General features: G+C 34.5%; 1 long non-coding RNA gene across 2 annotated transcripts; it reads left to right on the top strand.

The window, feature by feature from the left end:
- Positions 1-1,603: 1,603 nt before the first annotated feature.
- LOC106340494 lies at positions 1,604-3,361 on the top strand. Of its 2 annotated transcripts, XR_001269421.1 has the most exons (5): positions 1,604-1,941; positions 2,035-2,165; positions 2,265-2,372; positions 2,571-2,684; positions 2,937-3,361. It is a non-coding gene; the product is annotated as an uncharacterized LOC106340494 (long non-coding RNA). The 2 variants fall into 2 exon arrangements; XR_001269422.1 differs by having other exon boundaries at positions 2,067-2,372.
- The last annotated feature ends 2,405 nt before the right edge of the window (positions 3,362-5,766 follow it).

Consider the following 5,766-nt stretch of genomic DNA (forward strand, 5'->3'; position numbering starts at 1 on the left):
ATTATACTCTATGTTTCATTATATAAAATGCTTATAACTTCTCTTTGTTCTATTTCATTTTTTTTTCAAATTCTTATACAAGTTTTTATTTATTTAGTAAGTTATAATTATTAGTACTCTGCAATATTTTTTGCTATTAGTTTGAATATTTTTATTACATGTTAACTAAATTCTTTATGTAAAAGGTAAAAAAAAAATATTTTTTAGTTCACACAATTTTAACCAAAACCTGTTATAAAATTAGACAAAAGGAATATGAAATTACCAAACCAATGGTTTTTACTATTTTATATAATTTATATAAAATAGAGAAACTTTATAAGAGATATAATTTACTTTAATGTTTTTAAATAACATTATCAAAATATAGAGTAAAAATAGAGATTGCCATTTTCCTATATATAAAAGAAAAAATAACAATTTCTATTTTTACGAAAGAAATAAATGGGTTGAAATAGTTTTGACTCCGGTGTTTTTATAGGATAAAGATATCAATAAGTTGGATTGTAGAAGCAGCTATATTCTCTTTTAAATATTATATATCTAAAATTGTATATTCGGGCTTCCATGAAAATAACAGGTTGCGCCATATCTTACTTACCCTTTTTCCCCTGCCGATCTTACTTTAATTTAGTAGATTTCGAATATCGTGAGCATGGAAAAAATAAGAAGGTCAACTTTATCTAATTGTCTCGCGAGAGGTTGCCCATACGTACCTTAAAAAAGATAACAAAAGGGAAGAGACCAATCTTTGAAATTATAGCACATTTAGTTGGTAAACATGAAGCGATTAGGCACATGCATTGCGAAGCTTTTATGGACCAGCGAATGATATAACCTCAATTTTGGGTCGATGTTGTTATTTACATTGTGATTATCGTTGTTAGTTCTACAATATATATTTTCTTCTATTTTATTTTTCTGAAAGTGGCATTTTTTTCTTCCTTATAGTTTTATAAATGTTAGAACCGGCTCTACTAGTAAGTCATAGTATATCATAATAGCGTCGAAAAAGGTTTTTGCTTGATCTCTATGCATATATATATATATATATATATTTATTTTATTTTTTTGCAACTGACTTTCTTAATTTAAATGCAAGAAAAAAAAGTTTTACAAGCCTAACCTTAAGTACAGAGCAAAAACTCAATAAAAAACTTTGTGAAAGAACCCAGAACCCAGGGAATAGAGCCCAATAGGCTCAGTAACCAGTAAGGGATTATCGAAGGAGAAGGAGTTGGGGAGCGGAAAAGACGATGAGACTTCTAGACTAACCACATATGCATCATCGAAGAGGATAGGTCGCTGACTTGCAGTCCTCAGCGTAGGAGCCGATCTCTTGTCGGGAGGCGATCTTTGATCACAAGCCAGCAATGAAAACTATGTCTCGGAATCCCCCTTGAAGGCCAAGCAACCGACGCCCATTGAACATTTACCGACGTCTTGAATTTTAAACTAGTTTTCCCCCATTTATGTGCCACTCATAAAAGTCTGGATCTTCAGTGAGATTGATTGTCGTCAAAAAAAACCAGTAGTTGGAGCTGAGAATCCTACCTTGCTGAAGGGATGCGCCATGACCCATTACGATACAGAGAGGCGATAGTCGCACTTGTCGGGATGCCTAGTCTTGTAGTACCAGCATCAAGGAAAGTTTCAAGGCATCCATAGGGACTCCAGTTGTCTGTCCAAAACCCCCCCTGACTTTGGCTTCGTCGTCCAATAGTTTTGGATTGATCCTTTTAGAATGACCTCTTTGAACCATGAGACCCAAACTGAATCAGGTCTGAAGAAGAGGAGCCAAACAAGGCGCAGAGAGCAGGCTTTGTTCCACGTGTAGAGATCCTTCACGCCCAAGCCTCCTTGGTCTTTTTTGTTAGCGTCACAGTATCCCAAGAAACTCTTGCCGTGTTTTTGCTCTCGACATCACCTCTCCACAAGAAGGTAGGAGTTTATTTTAGAGATGCATGCCTTAGGAAGGATAAAAGCCGAGCACCAAAAAGTTGTTATCCCTGATATAACTGTTTTGATGAGCAGGAGTCTGCCAGAGAATGACAGCGTTTTTATAGACCAGGAGGAGAATTTGGACTTCATTTGCTGCAGCAGAACATTACAGTTGGAGAGGGACAGCTTTCTGGAGTTGAGAGGAACCCCCAAGTATCGAAAAGGTAAACTTCCACATGACATTCCAGTAGATACTTGAATCCGGTTGATTTCATCATCTGTGAGTCCTGAGGCAAAGAAACTTGTCTTCTGCATGCTGATAGCCGGGCCCGAGCGGTTTTCAAAGTCCTTGAGCACTTTGCAAGACGCATTGCACAGACTCAATGGAACCATCTATGAAGATAAGGAAATCATCTGCAAAGGATTAATGGGTAAGTTTTGTTTTCTTGCAATGTGAATGGAACCCAAGTTTATTCTCCGTAGCTGCTTTGTTTAACAAGTGGGAAAGGCTATTCATTGAAATGACAAAAAGATAAGGAGAGAGAGGATCTCCCTGTCTCAAGCCTCTCTTCCCCTTAAAATATCCATCGACCATTCCGTTGTAGCTGATCATGTAGTGTGGTGTGCAGATACAAGCCCGGAGCCAAGATAGGAACTGGTCTGGTACATTAATTCCTTTCAGACAAGAGAAGAGAAAATCCCAAGACAGGGTATCAAAAGCCTTGGCGATATCCACTTTGATGGTAATCTTTTTGCTTCCCTTATTCCGATGGTAGCCATTGATCAATTCACCAGCCAGCGTAGTATTCTCTATGATTAGCATGTCCTTGATGAAAGCTGTTTGGCAAGGGAGTATTAGATCTGGTAGGATAGTCTTTAACCGGCGAACTAAGAGTCTGGAAATGACTTTGTAAATGGTATTTAGGCAAGCGATAGGTCTATCTTTGATGCCCCCGGGAACTTTGGAACTAAGGATAAAATAGTTGCATTCGCAGATGTAGGCAGGAACCCAGACAAGAAGAAATGCCTGACAGCAATCACCACTTCTTCCCCAACAACCTCCCAAGCGGCTTTGAAGAAACCAGATATTAGTCCGTCGGGACCCGGTGCTTTGTTGGGATTAAGTTTGAAGACCAGAAACTTTATCTCTTCAGGAGATGGAATGGTTAGAGCAGTCTGAGCTGAGACCCTGAAAGGCTGCAACGAATCAAACCACTCTATGAGGAGTAGATGTAGGCTGCTGAATGGACAGTAGGACCGAGGAAAACGAAATGGAATCGAAATGAAATAATAGTCTAAGAATAGGTTTTCAATAATTACGGGGTTCGACATGGCTGTTCTGATTTCTGATTAAGACCTTGGCATGGAATCTAGGTACGTTGGGCCATCTAAGAGCATTTTCTGAGGAGTTCTCACTCAACTATGGAGTTCTTTATACATTTATATGTGTAAATATGTAAAAGTAATAATATTTAATTATAGATATTTAAAAAAATAAGAATTTCATGCTAAAATATTTCAGATAACATATTTTTGGATATTCATGAAATACTCTCTTTACAAATGTTAATTTGTAACTAGTTTGATTTATAGAAAATTTAATTAAGTAATTCAACTTTACTAAAATACTAATATAAATTAAGTTAGTGCTTCAATTTTAAAATCTTAATAAGGTTACTCTGGTATAGTGTTTTGTTACTAAGAACATTAATAGAAAATATTGCAAGTGAGGCACTAACTCTGTGTTAAAGAAACAATTAATTATTAGAGATATACTAGTCCACAAGATATATCTTAATATCTTATGGACTAGATGTTACAGACCGGTAACTAAATTCTGATTATAAAGGGAATCATATTAGCTGACAAAAAAAAGTGAATCATGTTAAATCTGTGAAGTTCAAACAAAAAATATATAACTAATATTGAAATAAGGATTAAATATGTATATATATATATATATCATAATGATAGATAAATTCTATTCGTAATTGAGATATGTTTAAATATTGTGTATATACACAACTTTTTAAGTCATTATAATACAACTCAGTAATATATCTATTATATTATATTTTGCAACATCATAAATTTTAAATTGAAAACTTTTCAAGGTTAATCTTGAAGATATTGGATGCGTTTATTGTGGATAAGTCAGTGTCAATTTTTTGTGTAGTTAAACTTGTTAGTCTAACGATTTAATAAGTGATAATATTATTTAGTTAAAGATAAATGTAAGTGTTTAAAGTTAACAAAACAAAGTTAAGCATATATGCGTATTCTAAAAAATAAAAGGAGCAGAGGTGATAACACCCTACTGGAGCAAACGAATCTAAATTTTTTTTTTCCTTTTATTTCTTGTATATTAATTTCATCTGTATTAAAGTTAAACAGAGACGAGACAGATATAGACAAAACAGTAAAGTAAAGACCATTTTTTTTTGGCAACAAACTGATTTATAAATCTAAACGGGTAGTTCAATATAAAGTCGAAACATGGTTTTGGAGAGCAAATTTCGCAAGGGAGTCCGCTACACCATTGTGTCCGCGACCAATAAAAGAGATAAAGACAAATGAGAAGGATGAAGATAGTAGCTCGATATCCATGAAAACTCCAAAAAGCTCCACCGAATATTACTTCGAGTTTATAGCTCTCACGAGCTCATGTGAGTCGGTTCGAAACCAGACGTTAAGGAGAGATGTGCACTTAGCTTCCTGCATTGCTTCCCTCATAGCCAGCGCTTCCGCCATGAAGGGAGAGGATATGTGATCGGGCCGCGAGCCTTCCGAGTAGATGCCATATGAGCTGCATTTTGGAAGCACCACCCGAGCCCTGCTCTTCTTGAAACAGACCATGCCTCATCCGTATTGCAGTAGATCACATCAGGGTTGGTAGGAGGTGTCTCATTACCTGTTTGTGTAGGAGAGTTCTTTGTTGTGTTTACCACCTGCGCAAGTAGCCATACGCGAGCTGCTACCACTGCATTCACTACCATAGTTCCCGCCGTAACTGACTTATTCTCAAACAAGAGCAGGTTTCGTGATGTGGACCAAACAGTAAAGTAAAGGCCATATTCTTAAAGCTTTCATTTCATCGTCACGTCAGCTGTGGACAGAAATCATTTTAGAAATTATTCAGAGATCTAAAGTTAAGCATCGAGCATATTCTCTGACAAATAACAATTTGACTAAAAAGAAAAAAAAAACTCTCGGGTCAAAGAACAGTTAATTTTTATATTTCCTTCTTAGCATTGAACTTGAATCTAATCATATATTTCGAGATATCATAAAAACAGAACAAATATTCAATAATCTGCCTTTGTTATTTGTTTTTGTGTCCTCTCTCAGTTCGTCTTTCTGTGAAATAAAGAAAGACGTGGACAAACGATTTAACGGAATTGTGTGAACATTTTCCTTTACCATATCTTATTATATAAAGCTTGGTTTTTCAAAGTTGCTAACTAACATTATCGCGACATGTGTCGATTAATTTTTTAAGATTGTGACATGTGTCAAAAATATGTTACAATTCTCTTTTGTTTTGGATTTAAAAAAACTTAGAAAAAGGAAAATTATTATTACATTTTAATTAAAAAGAAAATTATTATTACTTTTTTTTTGAACACTAGATAAGGAAAACTATTACAAAATATATTTTATTGTTCTATTTAGGAGCTTAGAAAAGAAAAATTACTATTACATAGTCTTTTACAATTATGGTTCTTTTATATTCTTTTAAAATTTGATAGCAATTTTAATTTTTTAAAAATTTTATAAACAAAGAATAATTGTAAAAAGCAATTTGAAAGTAATTTTTTAAAAAAT

The sequence above is a fragment of the Brassica oleracea genome, chromosome C4 (genome assembly GCF_000695525.1).
Source record: "Brassica oleracea var. oleracea cultivar TO1000 chromosome C4, BOL, whole genome shotgun sequence".
Lineage (NCBI taxonomy): Eukaryota > Viridiplantae > Streptophyta > Magnoliopsida > Brassicales > Brassicaceae > Brassica > Brassica oleracea.